Raw genomic sequence first — 16,878 nt, 5'->3', positions numbered from 1 at the left:
AAATAGAAATAGATTTAGATAATTAATAGCATGCATAGAATAAATTTGGAAAAAAACATTATGGAGGTAACCTTTTATTTGAAAGGATACGGTAAGGGTGACATCGATCTTTCCTTAGGCATAACTAACTCAATATCTAAATCTCTTACCAGTGTCTATTTTAGAATTCCTAGTTTTTTTTATTACTAGGTGGTGACTTCATTATTGTTTTCCTTTAATTTTGAAGAGTCTCGCATTCATCACGGTGTGATAATTATGATTATTATTAATTAACCAAGTTAAGAAAATTTATATCAACTACAACTAATTATTTTCATTGATAATTATTAATTAACCTACAAAGTTAAAGAATTCTTTTGAAATTTAATTTGACTACAACTAACCTATTAAGAAATCTTGTTGAAATTTAAATTGACCACAACCGATGATTTTCATTGATAATTATCATAATTATTAATTAATTATAAGTTAAGGAATCCTATTGAAATATAGATTGATTATAACCAATCATTTTCATTAATAATTATCATAATTATTGAGAATAAAATGACATCAATAAATTAGTTATTTTGATTTGCAGAGGAAAAAAATTATTTAAAATTCTAAATAAAAATAAAAATATATATATTTCAATAGGTTTATGATATTCTTAATAGTGTAACATATTGAATTGTATTGTTGAGAGTAATGTAATTTATATGGTTGAGTTGTTACTAACAATGCAACTAATTAATTGTGCTATTTTTATAAAAAAATTTACCTCAAAAAACTTAGATCCAAGTGCAATTTCTATGAGAGGTTATGTAAGTGATAGTCATTAAACTTGGTCTAGTCCAACAGGATGCGTTCGTGATTTGCTAACCCAAAACCTTGTTTTGGTTTGATTTTCTTCTAAACAGAAGTGGACAATGATCCAGTCAAACCCGAGTGACTTAAAAGGTCAACTTGCAACCCGGTTCACTTGGTCAAACTTGTATTGCATGTGGACATCGGGGCGAGCTATGTGAAAAAAAGGTAAAACAAGAAAAATGAGTCACTACCTAGATTTATGGTAACTAGAAACCCTAACAGGTCTTTAAAGGTTTTGGTAAGGAGTTGGTTATGTAATAGGTAAGATAGACATAACTCTATACATCATAATTAAGGTAGGCTGCATTGTTGTTTGTTTTCAATGATAAATGTGTTTTTTTATGGCTCACCTAAACTGTTATATATGTTATTCGATGTATTGTTCTTATTATTTATTAAACAAGATTTAAAGAACAAGTTATACTATTGACCTTTCAATCCTCGGTTATTTGGAAATGATGAGCACATCTATATATGAGGCTTATTGCGGGTTGAAAAATTCATATTATTCATTACATAGCATCCAAAGAACAGGGCCACTATTGAACCATTCCATCTTGGGCTACTTAATTTTATTGGTTAATATCCTAGAGATCATGTATTAATCGGTACTATTATTCACTTATCGACACCAAGAGAACATAGCCCAATATTAGATCATATCATCATGAGTCAATTAGTAATTGATAGAAACAATTAATTCATCGATCAAATATTAATTGATCCCGTTACTTGATAAACGACACCTGAAAGACAGGACCTGGTATAAGACCATTCTATCTTGGATTAATTAATCAATTGATAGGAACAATTAATACAAGGACAATTTTATTTTTATTTTTATTTTTCTTTATTAATCAATATCCAAAAGACAAAGCCTAAGGTTAGAATCTTGGGTTTATTAGTCAATTGTTATTTTTATAAAAATGATCGGTACATATAATATTCATTGCAAGATTTTTCACAATGATCTAAAAATTCTCAAATTTCAAATTTTATGGTTATATTCAACCATCTTATAATATTCATCCAACTAACTTCCGAAAACAAATATCTCACACACTTTGCATGTTTTTATTTGGAAAATTTTGTTTAATCTTCCTACAAGAAACTAAAATAAATAAAATGAGGGGATTTGAATAATTAAAGAAATGAAATTCTAGAAATAAAATTGAAAAATTGATATGTTGTTAACTCAATTCAAAAGGTCCATACATTCGTTCTTATAAATTTGTTGATCATCAAAATAAAAGTAAATGTTCTTTCAAGTCATGCAAATAAATTTGATATCTCTTAAAGCTAAGTGGAATCGAGGAGACTATTAGTAAATTAATTAGACAAAGCTTTCTAATCAATTTCTTACCATCAAAAAAATTTAATATTGAAAATCAATTCTTATTATTTCAAAAGTAACCTTAAGAGCGAAGTCTATCAAATTTATACTAAGCAACCGTTTAAAAGCTTGACAATTTAACTTAACTTATTCTTCCCTGATAAATTAAGATGAGAGCTGCAACAATCAAATTAATTCTTTTGCTTCTAAATCCAGTCTCTAACAACAATTACGGATCGAAAGAAACTAGAAAGCATACATGTCATCTCAAAACAATTCAATTGTGTTGAGCGGAAATCAATAGCATAATTCTGAAATAAGAAAAAATAAGTACTTGTGTCTCAAAGAATTACAATGATAATGTTACTTCTCACAACTTGATAATGAAGAAGGTGTTTATTCCCCTTGAATCGAAATTGACAATTAGTTGCTCATGGTCTTTGAAAATTCCAACAGCAAAGATGAACTCTCTGAAAATTTCAGTGGAAAAGAACATTTTTTTCCTCTATGCTTTGTCACGTTGATCTCCTTATTTTTTTTAATCTTAAGTGGCAGCCTTCATGATAAGATATCAAGGCTAAATACTAGAAGGTTACAGGCTATAGACAATATCTATATGATCCTATTAGATTTTCTTTAAATGACAGGATTCCCATCTTGTTAGTTTCCCATTAGATTAGGAGACAAAACTCGTCATCCGGCTTGCATCAAGATTTTCATCTTGAAAACAATTTTATCTGACTTGGAGCCCTTTATAAAAGTTATATCCCTGGATGTTTAGATGAATCTGGGCTTTTGAATTTCTTGATATCGATATCTGAAACTCAAGATATGCCCGTTTAAATATCTAGTGTGAAAGTAGAGAATTTTGCTGCAAGTAAGATACTGGCTTGATTTTGCAGACCTGATTAACGGTTCCAATGAGATTAGATTTCTGCCCATAATACCTTCCTGAAAAGCTGGATATGTGTAGTTCAACTTTGATTAAGCCACGTTCTTATTCTGTAACTCCAACTTGGTGAAAAACCTATAAAAAAAACCAAGGGTCGAAACATAAAATATAGAATTTCTTATCTTTTAGCAATTAATTCACCAAGTCTCTTACGCATGCCAAACTCATACAATTATTTTCAATGAGCTCAAATAAGCTTAAAACACATTAAAAGCATAATGTAAAATGAATAAAAACATATGTATATTTTGCACTTATCATCATTTTATCTTTGTAAAATAAAAATAAGTGAATTAATGCATTGATTTTATATATTGAAATTATGTATAAGGATCGCAATGGATATCTACGAGTTTGGTTTTTCTATATCTATACCCTACTCATTATTATTCGAGTAAAAAATTCAGATATTCATACTTTATTCATTGGATTTCGAGTATATATCCATATTGGTATCCATTGTTCTACTGTTATTTAATATTCAACAAAAAATAAAATAGTAATAGATATATTTGAAATATGTATACATGTATTAAATGATAAAATGAATAATACTATACATGTGTGTGTGTGTATTATATTTGTAAACCCCAGTTGAAAATTAGGCAGAAAAGCAATCTAAATGCTTATAGAATAGATTTATCAGAAGTACCAAATAAGTATTAGAACAAACCAAGTACAAAAAAAAATACAGAAAAGTGAATAAAATATTACTAAGAGTGAGTTACCTGGAAATAAAATTATCAGTATGTAACTAAATGAAATTCGAATTCACCCGGATAAAAAGTTTATATAGACAAATACCAGGATCCAGGAATTTTATCTCGGGAACAAGAAATTTACTATTTGGGATATAAAGGAAATTTGGTAAAAAGTTAATATATATAAGTGTGCATGTGTGTGTGCACGAGCAAGAAGAAAAAAGAGAGAAAAAAAGAAAAAGGGGAAACTACCATTTACATGTGAGAGAGAAAAAAGTGGTAAAGGAAACATAAAATCTTAAGAGGAGATCTTGAGGGAACATTAACCAAGCTTAGTGAGCATTAATTGGAAGGAAGAAAAATCTAGTGAAGGTGAATAGAAAAGGAGAAGGGAAGTTCGACCAAGATTAAATAAGAAGAGGAGTTGGAAGCTTGAATTGGGTTGTGTTTAGAGTTTAATTACTTGCTTGGTAAGGCATTCTAAAGACTTTTGATCTGATTTTTAATGGCTTAAAGTCCTTAATTGATTGAATTTTTGAAATTTGGAAAGTTAGGGTTCTTGAATGAATTTGAGGGAAATAAAAATTTAACTTAAGCATAATGGAATTAACGCGATTATGCAGTATGCTTTTGTGTAAACCTTGATGTTTATATAAAAGTCTTAGCTCAGCATATAGTATATTAGTTATCCTGTAATTAACCCTTTTGGAATGTTTAAGAATACTTATTATGTTTTAAATTCTCTCTTTACATGTTAGTATCCCTTTTTCTTTTAAATTTTATAATATGATTTGTGGGCTATGTTCATATTGAACTTATTCGTAGGGTATATATATATTGTGTGGATTGTATTGGGTGTTGAATATTGATGATTGAAATAAGGTCTAGAATTATGGGAGCTTGTGATGATGGGTTGATTGAGTAAATTGATAGTAGTCGATAACTTGGGATGTCCTAAATACAAATGAAACTCTACTGAAATTTTGGTAGAATTCTTTACAAAAAAAAAATTACCCTCAAATTAAGAGCATAAGTTGGGATCTTTTAGCGTTGATCAAATCGTACAATTGAGTCTGTTACAGTTGGTATCAGAGCCCTAGTATGGATTCCAGGAAGAATTCAAAAGGGGTTGTTGATGTTTGTTAATTTATTGCAGGATGGTACGTACCCGTCAAGAGATTAGAACAGATATATCCTCTACAGGGAGGGGGGACAAAGATATAGACTTTTATGAGGGGCAAGAAGAGAGCCCTTTGGAAGATACTGCTTCACATGCACCAGCAATATCGACTTAAGCAGGGCATGAAGAATCAACAGGGCCTCAAGTCAGACAGGCACCAGGGAAAACTGGGGATGTCCGACCGACCGTGTCAACCCCACGGGAACAAGCAGAGGAGCCCCTTCAGACTACACCTGCAGGGCCATCTGTTTCTTATGTTGATTCGATGCTCTTGGCCCAACTAGTCAAAGCAGTAATGGAAGGTATGGCTAATGTTGCCATTCCTATGCCAGCACCCCCACCTGCACACATCATACAAACTGTTTCAGAAGCAGCTAGAGCTACTGATAATATGGTACATCTAGTTCGATTGGTGAAAAGTATGAGAGAAATGGGTTGTGAACAGGATGCTAAAGTGGCAGGAAGGTGGATTAGAAAGGTAGAGGAAACGATGATTCAAATTAAGATACCAAATGATCTACAAGTAGATTGTGGTACACAATTACTCTGAGACGGTGCTATGACTTGGTGGGAGACAGTTTAGTTGAGGAGGGCTACAGAAACCCTATCCTGGGATGATTTCAAGACGGAGTTTGAGGATCAATATTACTCCAAATATCATCGAAAGATGAATGAACATGAATTCCTAGCCTTGAGACAATAGGGGTTGTCAGTACTTGAGTACGAGAGGTGATTTCATGACCTCTCACTATTCGCACCACATTATGTCCCATCAGAACAACACATGATAGAAAAGTTAAGGGATGGCTTCAGACAAGAATTGAAGCAGGGGTTGATTGCTTTACAATTCAAGACAGTAAGGGAACTTATTGAAGCAGCACAGGCCTTGGAGGCTTGTATAGAAGAAGGCCAACAAAGTCACGGGGGTGTACGAAAACGAAATGATATGGAATTTTCAGGCAAGCCACCACTTCCAAAGAAGGGTAAAGGCAGACAGTTCTTTCAATTCAAGAAAAGAAGAGGGACATCAGCTAGTTCTCGACAGAATATCAATGGGAAGTCAGGAGGTGGTCAGGCCCGCCCCGCTCCAGGACTGTTGCTTCGGAGGGGTCTAATTATCATAATTGTCTACCCTTTTTGTGCATAGTGCGAACAAAAACACCCTGGGAGTTGCTTGGTTTCTCCTGGCCGATGCTATATATGCTGAGGAGAAGGTCATAGGTGGAGAGTCTGCCAGTACTTGGTAAGAGGATGTCATCATTGTAGTGAGAAGGGTCACTTTAAAAGAGAATGCCCCCGGTTAAATACTAAACAACCTCAGAATCAAAGGCAGCCAAGTTAGAGTCACCAGCAGTCCATCACGGTGAACAGACCAGGAAAGGCGACTCAGTCAGGAGTCAACTCTAATAGAGGACGACCTAGAATGCAAAATGAAAGAGGTCAGGGAAGAGTTTTTCATACAACCCAGGAGGATGTCAGAGCAGCATCAGATGTGGTGGCAGGTATGCTGCAAATGAATACCTATCAAATGCATGTTTTGTTCGATTCTAGTGCCACCCATTCCTTTATAGCAAATAAAAAAGTAGCCAAACTGAATAAAGGAACAAAAATGGTAGAAAAAGGATTTATTATTGGGACACCTTTGGGTGAAACTGTGGAAACATAAATTGTATTCAAAGGGGTGGGAATTAACAGTAATGGGTGTGAACTAGAAGCAGATTTAATACCCCTAGAATTAAGTGATTTTGATATAACCCTAGGCATGAATTGGTTGGGTAAAAAATAAGGCTCGTCTAGACTGCTTTACAAAAACAGTAACCTTCCAAGGGGCTAAGGGTGAAACAATGGTCTTTAAAGGGGAGAGAATTTCCAACCTTAGAAATATAATCTCGGTTATGGCTGTGAGAAAACTACTAAAGAAAGGTTGTATAGCATACCTTGCCTATGTGATAAATTCAGAAAAGGGTAAAATAGGATTGTCTGGCATTCCAATTGTGAGGGAATTTCCGGATGTATTTCCGGAAGAACTGTTGGGACTACCCCTAGAAAGAGAAGTTGAAGTCACCATCGACATATTGCCTGGGGTGTCTCATATAGCCCAACCGTCGTATAGAATGGCCCCTAAGGAATTGGATAAGTTGAAAATTCAATTGCAGGAGCTCTTAGACAAAGGGTTCATACGACCAAGCAACTCACCTTGGGGGGCACCTGTATTATTTGTGATGAAGAAGATGGAACGTTGAGGCTTTGTATAGATTACCATTAGTTGAATAAAGTGACAGTAAAGAACAGATATCTGCTTCTGCGGATAGATGATTTATTTGATCAGTTGAAGGGTGCTAAAGTGTTCTTAAAGATTGATTTAAGATTAGGATACTACCATATGCGAATCAAAGGGCAAGATGTGCTGAAAACTGCCTTCAGAACCCGCTACGAACACTTTGAGTTCTTAGTGCTACCATTTGGATTAACTAATGCTCTAGCACTTTTTATGGATTTAATGAACCGAGTATTCCAACCGTACCTTAATAAGTTTATTGTCGTATTCATCGATGATATTTTGGTTTACTCCAAATCCTATGAAGAGCATGAACAGCACTTGAGACATACACTACAGACTCTAGGGAGCCGCCAGTTGTATGTCAAGTTGGATAAATATGACTTATGGTAAAAAGAAGTTACCTTTTAGGGTATGTAATGTCTTCAGAAGGCATTTTTATGGACCCTCAAAAGGTGGAAGCAGTTCTGAGATGGGAAAAGCCTACTATGGTAATTGAAATCCGTAGTTTTCTTGGATTGACAGGGTATTGTAAAAGGTTTATCAAAGAGTTTTCAATAATAGCAACTCCATTGACATGACTCACTAGGAAGAATATAAGATGGGAGTGGTCAAAGGAGTGCGATGAGAGCAATCAAAGGAGTGCGATGAGAGCTTTCATGAATTGAAGAGAAGGCTTACTACTGCCCCTCTACTAATCCTTCCATCCAGAATAGAAGGTTTTGTAATCTGCAGCGATGCCTCAAAAAAAGGACTAGGTTGTGTCCTAATGCAGCATGGAAGAGTAGTTGCCTATGCATCGAGACAACTGAAGACTCATGAAATCAACTACCCATTTCATGACTTAGAATTGGCAGCAGTAGTTTTTGCCTTACGAGTATTGAGGCACTACTTATACGGAACCCGGGTTCAAATTTCACATATCATAAGAGCCTTAAATATCTGATGTCACAGAAGGAGTTGAACATGCAACAACGAAGATGGGTAGAATTAATTAAAGACTACGACTGTATTATAGATTATCATCCAGGAAAAGCGAATGTAGTCACGGATGCTCTCAGCCGTAAAGACAAGGCAATTATGGGTGAACCCAACAACTTAGGATGAGAAAACCATGCTTGAGCTAAAGAGATTGGGGGCAGTATTAAATGTGAGTCCAGAAGGATCCTTAATGGCTTAACTAAGGGTGAAGTCAGGATATCGAGAGCAAATATTAGAGGCACAATAGCTTGATGATGAAGTGTCAAAAGTAAGAAACAAACTGGAATCGGGGGGTGAAACTCTTTTTTGAATGGGAGATGATGGAATAGTGATGTTAGGGCGACGCATGTATGTGCCTGACAACAAAGTTCTTAAACAAAAGTTACTGTGATAGGCCTACGAGTCTAAGTTCACTATACATCCAGGTAGTACTAAGATGTACCAGGATCTGAAACAGTACTACTGGTAGCCAAATATGAGAAAATAAGTCTAAGTTCACTGTACATCCAGGTAATACTAAGATGTACCAAGATCTAAAACAGTACTTCTGGTAGCCAAATATGAGAAAAGAAATGGCTAACTACGTGGCAAAATGTAGTATTTGCCAACAAGTAAAAGTGGAGCACCGAAAGCCGGCAAGGCTGTTACAACCATTACTAATCCCTGAATGGAAGTGGGAGATGATCACAATGGACTTTGTGTCGGGACTACCCAGGGGGAAGAGGGGAAATGATGCAATTTGGGTCATTGTGGATCGACTAACTAAGTCTGCCCTTTTCCTACCAGTAAAAAAGACTGATCCAGTTGACATGTTGGCTAAGATTTATATGAAAAAAGTTGTGAGGCTTCATGAAGTCCCAGTATCAATTGTTTCAGACCGAGACCCAAGGTTTTCTTAACATCTCTGGCCAAGCATACAACGTGCCTTAGGAATAAATTTGAATTTCAGTATTGTCTTTCATCCACAGACTGATGGTCAATGAGAGAGTTATTCAGATTTTAGAGGATTTACTAAGGGGATGTGATTTGGAATTTAGTGGAAATTGGGAGGAGCACCTGTCACTAGTAGAATTCACGTATAACAACAGTTATCAGACAACAATTGGAATGGCCCCATTTAAAGCTCTTTAGGGCAGAAAGTATAGGACACCCTTGTGTTTGGAAGAAGTTGGGGACGGAGAGTTGTATGGGGCAGAATTAGTACAAATCACTACTGAAAAAGAGAGGATCATTAAGGATCGAATGAAGGTGGCTCAGGATAGATAGAAAAAGTATGTAGATATTCAAAGAAGACCCCTTGAATTTTGTCCTAGAGATAAAGTATTTCCGAAGGTAGCTCTGTAAACCCCCGGTTATAATTTTCTAGGTTATTAAAATATAAGAAATTTAACCAATAGTAAAATGAGTTAAATTAAATTAAAGAAACCTAAATCAAGATAAAAATAGTGAAATTAATGAAATGAAAAGTGAATATAGTACTAAATTGTTGAAAAGAAAAATAGTTGTGGGGATAAAATGAATACGTAAGACCAAGAGAGGTCAATATTCAAATAACAGAAGGTTAGGAATTTATGTACAAATGATAAAAAGGGGTGGGGATAAATGTGCAATTAACAAGATGATAGCATTATAAATATCATTCTATTTTTTCTCTTGGAGTACTTGTAAGAGCAAGAGAGAGTTGAGAGAGAGGCTGGAGAGAAGATGTATTGATGGCAGAAAATCCAACAGCTATAACTCCACCTTCTATCGTAGGATTAGAAAAATATTTAGATATATTGTTCTCCTCCATGTCGTGTACAGTTTTACCGGAGGGATCTTCTTTATCTGTCCCCGTTTGGGAGATATTGCAGGAGTAAAAGTTTTGGGAAAATAAACTTCTGGATAGTCTTTGTCGCTGACTGTTTTCTCCTTCGGACACCGTCGGATCAGGCTATAATTTGGATATGTTGTTCTTCCTGATGCTTTCTAGATTTTGAACGATGGAGATCAGAAACTAACACTCGGTATAGAAGTTGTGCTTCTCGCACAGTAGGTCTGCAAGTTTGAGGTCAGTTTGGTTAAACCCATATTTCTGGAAATTTCACCATTTGATGAAGTTGATATTTGGATATGTTATACTCATAATAATGCATTATAACTTGACCGTATGGATTGTGTATAATATTATTCATTTGTTATTTATGGTTGATTGAAACTGTTGTCAAAATTGGTTTTGTGTGAATTTAATGAAATTAGCATGAAAAGAGTGAAGGAACTCTTGCTTCCTTAAGGCCATGCTTTCAGTCAATTATGCATCAAAGAGGGAAGATTGAAATAAATAAGATAAATTGGCTCTTAAAAAGATATTTTTGACACTCTTAAACGGTATGTGATATGGTTAGGGGTTGAGATAGAAGAGAAAAAGTTAAATTGTGAATGTTATGTGTAAATGGAAAGGATGATGAATCTGGATAGATTCATCTCCTGACTTTTAGAGAGAATTTGAGTAGGATGATAAGGGAGTTAGGATCAAGTTTCTTCATAGTAATTGTAGTCTTGGATGTTAGCTAACTAAGAAAGTTGGTCTTGCTCAAATTGGAGCTGTAGAACTCCAGTTATGGGTCACCAACCGAGACTGGGTCATGACTGACTCTATAAGGCAGTAGGACTGATCAACTGATGAGCAATTTTGATTGTCTTAGAGGCAGAACTGGGTTCTCCTTCCTTCAAAGAACTTGTAGCCTCATGTCTTAGCTTTCTAAAGAGACCAATCTCACTTGAAATGGAGTTCTATAACTCTAGATATAGTTAACAATCTGAGGAGAGGTCGAACAGTAACAGTTCGATATCAAGACAGTAACAGTCCAATGTTTGTTGATGAGCAATTTTGACTATCTTAGAGGCAGAACTGGGTTCTCTTTCCTTCAGAGAACTTGTAGCCTCATGTCTTAGCTTTCCAATGAAAACAATCTCGCTTGAAATAGAGTTCTATAACTTTAGATATAGTTAAAAATATGAGGAGAGGTCAGACAGTAACAGTTCGATATCAAGACAGTAACAGTTGGACAGTAATAGTTCAATGTTTGTTGATGAGCAATTTTGACTGTCTTAGAGGTAAAACTGGGTTCTCTTTCCTTCAGAGAACTTGTAGCCTCATGTCTTAGCTTTCCAACGAGACCAATCTCGCTTGAAATAGATTTCTATAACTCTAGATATAGTTAATAATCTGAGGAGAGGTCGGACAGTAACAGTTCGATATCAAGACGGTAACAGTTGAACAGTAACAGTCCAATGTTTGTTGATGTGTAATTTTGACTGTCTTAGAGGCAGAACTGGGTTCTCTTTCCTTTAAAGAACTTGTAGCCTCATGTCTTAACTTTCCAACGAGACCAATCTCGCTTGAAATGGAGTTCTATAACTCTAGATATAGTTAAAAATCTGAGGAGAGGTCGGACATTAACAGTTCAATGTCAAGACAGTAACGGTTAGACAGTAACAGTTCAAATATAAAGAAAGGAATGATAACTATGGTTAGATAAAAGATGACAACATTAATGGATGTAATGAGAAAAATGTAAAATATAAAGAAAGAAATGATTGAAAGAAAGATCTATTAGTTGTTGATATGATTAGATAAAACATATCCTTGAATGAGAAAAATTTATGAGATGAGCCTGTGACTGCAAGAGGGACCACCGGTGTGGTGCAACAGCAGCAACAGGGGAGCACAAGTAGAGCTTCTACTGCAGGTAGGTGACTTTCACCTTCCTTTTTAATAACGTTGAATAATGAAATACTTTATCATGAATTTTATCGTATTGTGTTAATTCAGATATCAGATTGCCAAATGCTTAAATGTTGACAAATGGTTGATTAGCTTCGGCTAATGGCATCCGAATGGATGACCGAGACAAATGAATAATTAGCTTCAACTAATGGCATCCAAAGGGATGATCAGGACAAACGATTGATTAGCTTCGCCTAATGGCATCCGAAGGGATGACCAGGACAAACGATTGATTAACTTTGGCTAATGGCATCTGAAGGGATGACCGGGACAAACGATTGATTAGCTTTGGCTAATGGCATCCGAATGGATGACCGGGACAAATGAATGATTAGCTTCGGCTGATAGCATCCAAATGGACAACCGGGACAAACGGTTGATTAGCTTTGGCTAATGGCATCCGAATGGATGACCGGAACAAATGAATGATTAGCTTCGGCTGATGGCATCCGAATAGACGACCGGGACAAATGGTTGATTAGCTTTGGCTGATGGCATTCGAAGTGGATGGTCGGGGTGAGTGAACGATTAACCTCGGCAAATGATGCCTTAAGAGGATGGCCAGATTTAAGATTATGGTTGATTGCAAGAATTAGTGCATCTATATGTACTACAAGTTATTTACATGAAGGAACTACAAATGTCACGCTTCAAACATGAGATAATGTTAATGCTTCATTAAACTGCCAGACCGTTTCTTATCATTATTATTATTAAGTAATTGCATTATTGTAAATGTTTTGTACTACAGCAGGAACGTCACACCAACAAGGTGCCTAGAAAACCCAATACACGGGAACCTACTTTTGCAAGGAATCATGTAGTTGCATTCTAAATTATGATGTATTTTGTATGAATCAATGTATTGAATGTATGACTATTATTAGATCCTTTTTGTTTAAATTCGTGATGACTATTTGTAGGATAGAATACAAACTCATGTCTATGCATGTATATTTTTAATGTGAACTTCTAATCATGCAAACACAATATTATATGTTTATGTAATATTCACTTTTAAATGAAATGTTGATTATTGTTGATGTATGGATTGTATCTTGATGATGTGAGGGAACAGGTTCGTCGATTACCAACACGATATGTTTCAAATACAAAAAAAAAAATTAATGTTGTTTTGGGCTTGAAAAGCCGGGTTGTTACAAGCTCCATGGAAGCACATGCTGAGATTCGGCATGAAGGGGAAGTTAGCTCCGAGGTTCATTGGACCATTTAAAATCCTGAAATGTATCGGACCCGTAACATATGAAATAAACTTGCCCTCATATTTGGCCAAGGTTCACAATGTATTCCATGTTTCTTTTCTACGAAAAGCCGATGTAGACCCTTTGAGAGTGTTACCTCAAGTGCCAGTGGAGGTGAAAGAAGACTTAACACTTGAGGTAAGACCGATAAAGATACTCAATTAGGGCAAGAAAGAACTTTGTAATAAGAAAGTTCCCATCATCAAAGTCTTATGGCGAAGCTCACAAATAAAGGAAGAAACATGGGAGAGAGAATCAGAAATAAGACGAAAATTTCCCAACATGTTTATAAACTCAGGTACATCACTCAAATTCCGAGGATGAAATTTCTTATAAGAAGGGAAGAATGTAAACCCAGGTTGAAAATTAGGCAGAAAAGCAATCTAAATGCTTATAGAATAGATTTATCAGAAGTACCAAATAAGCATTAGAATAAACAAAGTACGAAAAAAATACAGAAAAGTGAATAAAATATTATTAGGAGTGAGTTACCTAGAAATAAAATTATCAATATGTAACTAAATGAAATTCGAATTCACCCGGGTAAAAAGTCTATATAGACAAATACCAGGATCTAGGAATTTTATCTCGGGAACAAGAAATTTACTATTAAGGATATAGAGGGAATTTGGTAAAAAGTTTATATGTGTGTGTGTGTGTGTGTGTGTGTGTGTGTGTGGGCGCACGCGCGCGCAAGAAGAAAAAAGAGAGAAAAAAAAAGGAAAGAGGGGAAACTACCATTTACATGTGAGAGAGAAAAAATGGTAAAGGAAACATAAAATCTTAAGAGAAGATCTTGAGGAAACATTAATCAAGCTTAGTGAGCATTAATTGGAAGGAAGAAAAATCTAGTGAAGGTGAATAGAAAAGGAGAAAGGAAGTTCGACCAAGATTAAATAAGAAGAGGAGTTGGAAGCTTGAATTGGGTAGTGTTTAGAGTTTAATTACTTGCTTGGTAAGGCATTCTAAAGACTTTTGATCTGATTTTTAATGGCTTAAAGTCCTTAATTGATTGAATTTTTGAAATTTGAAAAGTTAGGGTTCTTGAATGAATTTGGGGGAAATAAAAATTTACTGTAAATTGTCATGGGGAATAATGTGAAAGTTAGAGTAAAGTGATTAAATTATTGTAGCTGAAGTAAAAAAAAATTGATAATTAAATAGAGCTAGTGGTCAGCCAATGATGAGAGTCTTTCAATCTTGTTTTATGCTACTTTGTTAATGCTTTATACTCCATGATGTGAATTGATGAATAATGTAGGCAGTAGAATGATTAGTACTTAAAAGTGCATTTTTATCAAGGTTTTATATCATCATTTTGCACTTGAAGTATCAATAACTCCTTAATTAGAGCATGTTTTATAATAACATGTCTAATAATATAAAATACCTTTAATTTATGGTAAATGTTCATCTTAAATGCAGGCCTATCACATAAATCAAAGGATTGATTGATGAGTTTAACTACTGAAATTGAGAAGACAAAGAGAGGATTAAGCTTAGAAAAGAGATGTTGGTTCAGTCCAAACTGAAACACCATTCGGTTATTAGATCATAACTAGAGCTGTAGAACTTGGATTTAGGTCTAGTTTATATGTATGGAAAGCTAAGACATAAGCCTAAAACTTTCATAAAGAGTTCAAGATTTAAAAGTTCCATTTTCGAGTTCAAATGGTAGTAACAACAGAGAAGTCGGAATCTGTCCTGCAGCCTAGACACTGTTCAGTGTTCAGCCCCTATCTCGAGTTCTAGAAGTCCAACTATACCAATTCTTGTTTTGTTGGAAAGCTGAGACAATTTACCAGAACTTTCATGAGACTATCTGTTCAAATTCTGATGTTAGCAATGACGTTTTGTTCAGACAAGAAGATAAGGATTGTCACCAAGTCAAGATGTGGTCACCCACTCAACAATTAGTCATCAAATCAATAGTTCTGAATTTTGGCCTATAAAAGGAGGCATTTGTCATGCATTTAGACATCTTGGTTTTTCATATCAAGATCATTTCCTTACTTGCTTTCTTTCTTTGTAGTTTTAATGTTCTAGTTTTATTTCATGTTATAGTTTCATTAATATCTTGTTTATGCCTTTCATTTCATTTACTATACTTATATAATTATGTTCTCATCTTGTTTATTTATATTTCTCTTCTTCATAATGTTTAGCTAAGTTTAATATGTCAAGGTGAAAAGGTTTCACTAATGGTGTTAGGATATGTATAATATAAACTCAATATGGACTTCAATGCTTACATCCAAGAAAGTTTGATATTAACATGTCTTATCATTTTTATCTTATTAATTCTTAATACCTTACTTGTTAAATGGTTAATCTAGATTTGTGTTGTATAACACTTGGTACAATAAATGTGTGATCCTTCATAGCCAACTGTATGGTATAACCGACACCTGTGCTATGAAAGGAGCTTCATTTGTTGTTAACATAAGTTAGCATCATGAATTCCTGACAATATTTAAAAGTATTGGTGTTACTTAAATAAGATAACTAATATGATCATGTTAATAATTTATAATGAGCTATTAATGACAAATCATCCGATTGGAACCTCTTTTGTGTGTAGTTTTCAGTTGAGTAATAAAAGGAGTTTATATTATACTTATTTGAAATACCATTAGTGGATCATCTAACCTTGACATTTGTTTTTATTATTGTTTAATCCTCACATTAATCTCACATTTCAAAATTCTCTTCAACTAATTATTATTATTATTATTATTATTTATAATTTATATAGTTAAACTCTATGTGGTTTGACCCCGGTCTTGCAAGATTATTTATTACTTCGACATTCCTGCACTTGGGATAAGACATCAATCTTTTGATCGTGTCAAGTTAGGTTGCATTGTGCCCTTCCCCTATATGATATATGATGGATAGTATTTGCTGAATATGCAAATCTGAAAATCCAGTCATAACTGAAGATGCCTCATGCATGAGCTAACCCTTTTTAACATTGTTAGTAGAAAACTGAGTGCCATTATTGCGCTTGAACTGAGCCTGCCTGGAGCAAACTTGTTGGATGGATTTTTAGGGTGTTATGGTGAATATCCATTCAGTTTCCAACAGGTTTCTCGCATATGATGACCACAATCATAGTAAGAGCAATGCAAGGGTTAGCAGATAAAGAACGAGAATGAGCACATTGTCCACGTCTAGCAGCCAGGGCCACTGATTCTGCCTTCCGCACAGCCATGGCAGAATTATCTAATATTTCATGAATACTCCTCAGGCTACGCTGCTTCTCTTCCTGCATAACAGAAGCATAGGCCTTAGCAGCGTCAGGTAATGGGTTCATCAACATAATCTGACCCTGAATGGCAGTATGGCACTATAGGTGTCATTGAGTCCCATGAGGAACTGCATCAATCGGTGTCTTCTATGGTCTGCCCCATAAGAACAAATGGTATTATTATAGGATCCCAATTCATCCTATAATTTTTTTAAGTTTTGTGTAGTAAACCGCAACAGTCATCTGATCTTGAGTAAGACAAGAAATATCTCGTTCAATCTGAAAAATGATAAGGAGCATTGCTTTGTGAAAAATGATCCCGA

The 16,878-nt window shown here is 34.8% G+C and overlaps 1 protein-coding gene and 1 long non-coding RNA gene across 1 annotated transcript in view; one reads left to right on the top strand and one right to left on the bottom strand.

Moving 5' to 3' along the window:
- The window catches only part of LOC127904903 (uncharacterized), a 73,834-nt gene that overhangs the window by 9,924 nt on the left and 47,032 nt on the right, over positions 1-16,878 (bottom strand). The gene's annotated exons all lie outside the window — the stretch shown is intronic.
- Positions 1-16,878, top strand: part of LOC18094931 (thaumatin-like protein 1) — a 72,841-nt gene that overhangs the window by 13,035 nt on the left and 42,928 nt on the right.

The sequence above is a fragment of the Populus trichocarpa genome, chromosome 1 (genome assembly GCF_000002775.5).
Source record: "Populus trichocarpa isolate Nisqually-1 chromosome 1, P.trichocarpa_v4.1, whole genome shotgun sequence".
NCBI lineage: Eukaryota > Viridiplantae > Streptophyta > Magnoliopsida > Malpighiales > Salicaceae > Populus > Populus trichocarpa.
This window is presented reverse-complemented; position numbering and strand designations above follow the sequence as displayed.